The sequence below is a fragment of the Mytilus californianus genome, unplaced genomic scaffold, assembly GCF_021869535.1.
Source record: "Mytilus californianus isolate M0D057914Y unplaced genomic scaffold, xbMytCali1.0.p SCAF_7, whole genome shotgun sequence".
In the NCBI taxonomy this organism is placed as follows: domain Eukaryota; kingdom Metazoa; phylum Mollusca; class Bivalvia; order Mytilida; family Mytilidae; genus Mytilus; species Mytilus californianus.
Genome location: NW_026262723.1, coordinates 1716460 through 1722512, shown reverse-complemented (window position 1 = coordinate 1722512; position 6053 = coordinate 1716460). Strand labels below are relative to the sequence as shown.

Sequence of the window (6053 nt, the reverse complement as noted above, 5' to 3'; positions counted from 1 at the left end):
GATTGATCGACATTTGAGACGAATTGACCTTGACCTTGTAGACCTACAGTCGGGACAGAATGACCTTGAACTGGATACTTATAACTTATATGGTGTATTGGTTGAACTTGATCATGGTCAATATTCAACTTCTTCGGAACTGTTGACCTTGGCAGAGTAGTTACAAAATCATCATGCTCATCCTTAATATTTTCAATAATGTCAGTATCTACTTTAGCATCCGGATTAACGTGTTGAAGAAATTTATCGAGAATATTAGCTTCCGGAAGTGATCTCTTTAATTCCTCTAAATCTGAGCCTTGACTAGCTTTATTGATTACATCTAGCTTGGCTTCTGTAGCCTCTAGTTCACGTATCGTTTGTATCCTTTCCAATTCTAATTTCGCCTTCGCCTCGATTTTAATGTACTTTAATTTTGCCTTCAAGTCTGCGGCTCGCGAAGCAGTTTGTGACCGTTGTGATGCACTTGATCTATGTGAATGAGATGAATGACTAGACCTTGACTTACATGTATATGAACCTCTAGTTTCTACATTGTCTCTATCAATTTTCTGAACACGAGTCGTTATCCTTTTCATGAGATCTGCGTGATAGTTTTCACAAGTTTCGTATCGCTTAAATATCTCAGTTTCACTTTCACTAATTAATTCGGAATGACCATGTGACTCACTTTCATTTTCGATAAGCTTCGATAATTGTTTATAAACACTTGTTAAATGATTCATGTTTTCAACTAATATATTTCGATGTTCACGAATGATATTTGTGTCTTTAGTGTCACTTAATTGTACTTCTATTTTGTTTGACCATGACTTCCATGAGGAAACGGCCTTCCGAAAGTTTTTCTGTAAAGTATCAACTTGCCACAAAAAAACCCTTATCGGTTAAACTTCGCTGTCGTGTGCTAGTACGAGTTACACCGCTAGCCAAACATATATCGCCCTCGACTTCGCCTCGGGACATCATGACTAATTATTTCAAGTTATCAACAAAGGGATTTAAGCAACATAAAATCATTACCTATATATGATATCAATCAAATATGTAACCCTTTAAAATTCAAATGTATCATATTCAAAATAAACATACGTTTTGTACCCATATGTTCATGCATTTCATCATGTTAAAACAGTTTAAAGAATCCTTATTATATACCCATATTCAAATACTATCAAAAATCAAACATAATACAAAATACCAAAACATAGCAAATAAATCAATGCAATAAATCAATAATGAGTCAATATCTCTAGTAAAAGTTCTCTTCAACTGTTTGGTCTTCTTTCTGTTGTTTCACGAATCACTATAAATGTGTATTGTCAAAATCAATGTCTTGAATCTTTTCCATAACTTTACACCATACTACATTTTACAGCATGTCTCATAAAAGTTCTGTTTACAATTATTACAGCATCAAAACGCATCGATCTGTAATTGTTCATCAAATGGATTCTTCAAATCTGTTTCGCAATCGTTTACACATCAGACAAGTCAATGATGGAGAGTTCTTACTGTAGCTGTGGGCGTCGCAAAATAATACACTGAAAGTTCTGATACTTTATTCATGTCGCAATTGTCAAATAAACATACAGTGCATCGCATACATTCACCCAGTTGTCTAACATTATACAAAGTTCATGGACTAGTATACGTTGTTTCGCAGGTTTACGTAAGAACTGAAAGTAAACAAAAAAGAACCATAAATAATTTTCAATGCAAAACCCTGTTGCACACCAAATAAATAAACAAATCGCAGTATAACCTTACAAATATCATTATGACTATGCGAATATATCAATTATGCATATTAAAAGACATTTATTACATTAATAACGTTCAAATTACCTCTTTGGGCCATTAACATGTCAAAATTTGTGTAGCATCGTGATTCGTTTGCAGGAATCTGATGTATCGGGGAAAGAAACGCCGATTTACTACTTAGCTTCTAATCGTAATATGTATCTTACTCTTAATCAATGTACGACGGTAACAGTTGGTGCAGGCAAATTTTGCTAGTTTTGCATGTATGCGTTTACGATTTTGTGTTGTTGGCCAAATCTCTCGTGTAGAATTTGTATAAGTAATTTGCATTCCGATATACACTGGCTAGCTTCTCCGTAAAGTTGCGATTTCAGATAGTTAAATCTTTGTACGTCACTCAATGATAGATTTTCATGTACGGCAGAATTGTATGAATCCCAATAGGCTGACCATTCTAGTAAGTTTCAGCCAAAAGTGGGCAAGTTGAGTTTAGGTAATTTGTTGTAATGATCTGACGACATAGATCTGGGCATGTTTGACTGGCTTACGCTTGTTTGTTCCGAGTTCCAATTTATCGGATTTGAATGTTCTTGCACGCTGGGATTTGTGTAAATGAAATCCGGCGCTTTAGGGTTTAATGCGGATTGATTTTTTTACAGACTTACTTTTTTGATGTACTTCTCAATTTTCGTGATTCCAATTTGTACGTCAAACTCGTATCTTCCAACTTCTTCAATTTCTTCGTCGAGGTCTTCTTCTTCTTCAATTGTTTCCATAATCTTCTCATTAAGGTCGGACAATGTATTTTGCTTTGTTTTAATCAGCTCCAGCATTGATTGTAGTTTCACAACATCTTGTTGTTGTTCTTCTGCCTGGTCTCCTTTCTTCAGTAGCGTTATTATGGCTCGCCAATGTACTGCTCGAACTGTTTTGAGTTTCGAACACATCTCTTTTCGTTTTCATCACGGCACCAATATATTGAGGGTTATTAACTTATTAGACTTGTGTTAAGAAAATAACGTCTTGCTAGTTTAGATGCTTTATGATTCTATAGATGCGCAGAAACGTAACAATGGCGTAACGTTACATTACAATAGTGTGCGCGAATGTCCGCAAAACTATTACATTACATTGCGTTCTAAAGTCACTTGGCCCATATTCATGACACACATCATATAAGTATATTTGCCCATCATATAAGGATTTATGCTCAACATATAAGTAAATGTGCACATCATACAAGTATATTTGCACATCATATAAATATATTTGCACATCATATAAGTACATTTGCTCATCATTATACATTGTCTCGAGATCCACGATTTTAGTTCAAACACGTCGAGAAGTGCGGTAATGCAATACGTCATTTATTAGTCTTTCAAGCATAACAATTCAATAATTAGATGAGCCTTTTGTTATGACTTTTTTAATTGCATTCTTGCTTGTTTGTAAATTGTAAATTGTATGCTAATGTTCAAACCTATTGTGTATGATATAATAATATGTTATCTAATGTTTATTGCCTATGCTGTTACATGCATAATATCTGTTTTACTTGTTAAGCTAATAGCATTTCTGGAAGTTTGTGATAATATTTATAACACAAATAAAAATAACAACAAAAACAATGATGATATCTCTGGTTAATTTCTTGTGCGACCTAGATTTAAAATTTAAAGTTACCAAACCTGCTTACAGCCATGTGTATTGGTCACTGGTTGATAGTTGTCTCATTGGAAATCATACTTTATTTTCTTACTTTATCATCAAATACAGTTCCAATTAGTTTTTATTTAGTTACAAGTTTCTTTTAAATATAATACATAACTTCTTCAGTAATACAGAATCTCATTTTCATTCTTTAATCATGACTTCCATATATGCGAGGCTAATTTTTTGGCCTTTTATATTTTTTAACTTTTTTGTTTTTACTTTGCTATATTTTCTTGTGATGATGATGGTGATGATGTGTGTGTCAGTTTGGTGATGTTTTCCTACAGCAGTCCTCTCTTAATTCCTGTCACTGCTTATTCATGTAATGAATAACAACGTTCATGATTACAGGGCTGCTATAGGTATATTTAATAACAGAAGAAAGCACTGTAGACCTTTATCCCATATGAAAATGGTTTCCTATTTAGACATACTTATAATCAACTTACGCTGCAGTCTCCTCATCTTCAATCTCTTTGTTTTACAAACAGTTGGTGTAAGATCAGACAATATTTTTCTGTTGTACGTACTTCATTTTATTCTTATTATTGAAAATGTTGAAACAAATCCAGGCCCAAATTTCCGTAATGAATCGAACGCACCGTCAGTGAACGAAACACAAGAAAATTTTATATCCATTTGTAGTCTCAACATTAGATCCGTAAGAAATAAACAAAAAATTTTAAATAATTTTTGTGATGAATTTGATATTATTACGTTGTCAGAAACACACTTAGATCCCAGCATTGCTGATGACGATATATAACTTGATTCCTTTTCTTCAACTATAATCAGAAAAGATAGAAATAGCTTTGGTTGTGGTATACTCATTTATGTTAAAGATGATATCGGACTCAATTGTAATAATGTACTCGAAATAAAAGAAGATGAATCCCTTTTTGTAAATATCCATGTTAAAGGTCAAAGTTTCTTATTGCATCACACTTATCGATCGCCTAATTCAGATAATAACTACTGGACACGATTAAATCATGCAATCGAGACACACTAAATTTGTTCAATCTAACCAACGTTATTGAATTACCTACTAGAGTAACGGACCATAGTAGCACTCTGCTTGATCCGATTATAATAAGTGACTCTATATCATGTTCCTGAAATTAGTGATCATGATGCACCTATTGCATTTCGCGAATGTCCAATGTCTGAGTTTAAATCGTTTAAAAGAGAAATATGGCTATATGATAGGGCTGAAAAATTAAAATTTGCTGAGAAATTGGATGAAATTGATTGGAATACAGTGCTTCCGGACAGTAAAAAAACTAATGAGCTGTGTGAAATTTTTACAATAGAAGTTTTGAAAAAAGCTGAAGAATGCATTCTTACTAAACTAGTAACTGTACGACATAATGACTAACACTGGTTCAATAATGACATAAAACGTGAAATATGAATTTGAGATAGATCAAGCAATTAAATTTAAGAGTGAAAATAATATTATGAAGTACAAAAAACAGAGAACTAAAGTAAATAATATGAAAAAAATTGCCAAAGAAATTTTGAAACAAATTTGGACAGTGTAATATCAAAAAAACCCTCGAACTCAAAAACGTATTTGAAATTAAAGAAAACGTTGATTAAATCAAAAAAAGGTCCAGAAAACATACCCCCTCTCCAAAATATTATAAATGATAATGAACTGAATGATATTGTATATGAAGATGAAGAGAAATGTAGTTTGCTAAACAAATATTTTAGTATGATTTCTTAACTAGATGAAGAACATGTTAATTTACCCGAATTTGATACAAAAACTGCTAGTAAGTTTTCAAAAATCCAAGTAAATATAAAAGAAATAATAGACATTATTCAGATATTAGATCCAAACAAAGCATCTGGTCCTGGTGTGATCAGTCATTAAATGCTAAAGTTGTGTCCAGAAAAGGTAGCAGTTCCGCTAAATATTATATTCAATAATTCCTTACGAGAGGGCATATATCCAACTAGCTGAAAGAAAGCAAATCTGATACCCATTTTCAAAAAGCAAGATTCATCTTTGCCTTCAAATTACAGACCGATATCTTTAATTGGTTGTGTTGAAAAAGTAATGGAAAGAGATGTGTTTAAGCACTTGTTCAATCATTTACATGCTAATACACCACGTAAATTAATTTATGAATATCAATCAGGATTTCATCCTAAATATTCAACTGTTCATCAACTCTTAGAAATATATAATTGCATATTAATCTGTTTGGGTAAAAAAAAAGAAATAAATTGTTTTGTATACTGTGACTTTTCTAAAGCTTTTTGGCATAGAGGCCTTATATGCAAAATGAAAGCTTATGGTATTTACGGAAGCTTATTGAATTAGTTTCAAGATTATCTACATGATAGAAAACAGAGAGTAGAATTGCATAATTCGTCATCTTCCTTTTGTAATGTTACAGCTGGTGTTCTCCAGGGATGTTCTGGGCCCTCTTCTCTTTGGCTTTTATATTAATGATATTGCTGATAAGCTTACATCACTGTGTCGGCTATTTGCTGATGACACACCATTCAGTTATTCTGGAAACGACGGAGAACAGATTCGATCTGTTATCGATCGCGACCTG

General features: G+C 32.8%; 1 long non-coding RNA gene across 1 annotated transcript; it reads right to left on the bottom strand.

Moving 5' to 3' along the window:
* Nucleotides 1-1542: 1542 nt before the first annotated feature.
* Nucleotides 1543-1986, bottom strand: LOC127709424 (uncharacterized). The gene is made up of 2 exons (XR_007985647.1): nt 1846-1986; nt 1543-1676 (listed from the first exon to the last, which is right to left on the bottom strand). It is a non-coding gene; the product is annotated as an uncharacterized LOC127709424 (long non-coding RNA).
* Between the last annotated feature and the right edge of the window lie 4067 nt (nt 1987-6053).